The sequence below is a fragment of the Artemia franciscana genome, chromosome 16 (assembly GCF_032884065.1).
Source record: "Artemia franciscana chromosome 16, ASM3288406v1, whole genome shotgun sequence".
Taxonomy (NCBI): domain Eukaryota; kingdom Metazoa; phylum Arthropoda; class Branchiopoda; order Anostraca; family Artemiidae; genus Artemia; species Artemia franciscana.
The window spans coordinates 12,554,529-12,554,994 of NC_088878.1; positions in this window are offsets into that span (position 1 = coordinate 12,554,529).

A 466-nucleotide genomic window follows, 5' to 3' on the forward strand; every position below is an offset into this window, starting at 1 on the left:
TATGGCGTCATGAAAGCAATAGGAACATTCGACTAAATTAATGTTACACACTATGAATTTGTGTCTGGGCGACCAACGAGGCAAGTTTACATTTATAAAAGTTTTAGGGACAACAAATCCGACAGTAAATTAAAGATTTTTCACAATACGTCGTAATCGTAATCGGCTAAGCTTTAGTTGACACCTTCGAAAATGGAAAATTATAAGCTCACAGTAGGCGTGTTTGAGCTTTTTAGTTTACGAGCATAAAACTTGTCCGAGACCTGGATTGAATTGAGAAGAAATTCCTAAAAATGAAGTATAACGCCTGAACACGCTTCTTTTTGTTTTAACATGCTTTGTGCCTACTTTTCTTCTCTTGTACAGTATATCACTTTGACTCGACAGTCTGAACTTGATTCCCAGCAAAAAACAGTTCCAACTATTTGTCTATCAACTTGTCTTTGGTTCATTGTGCCCTCATTGA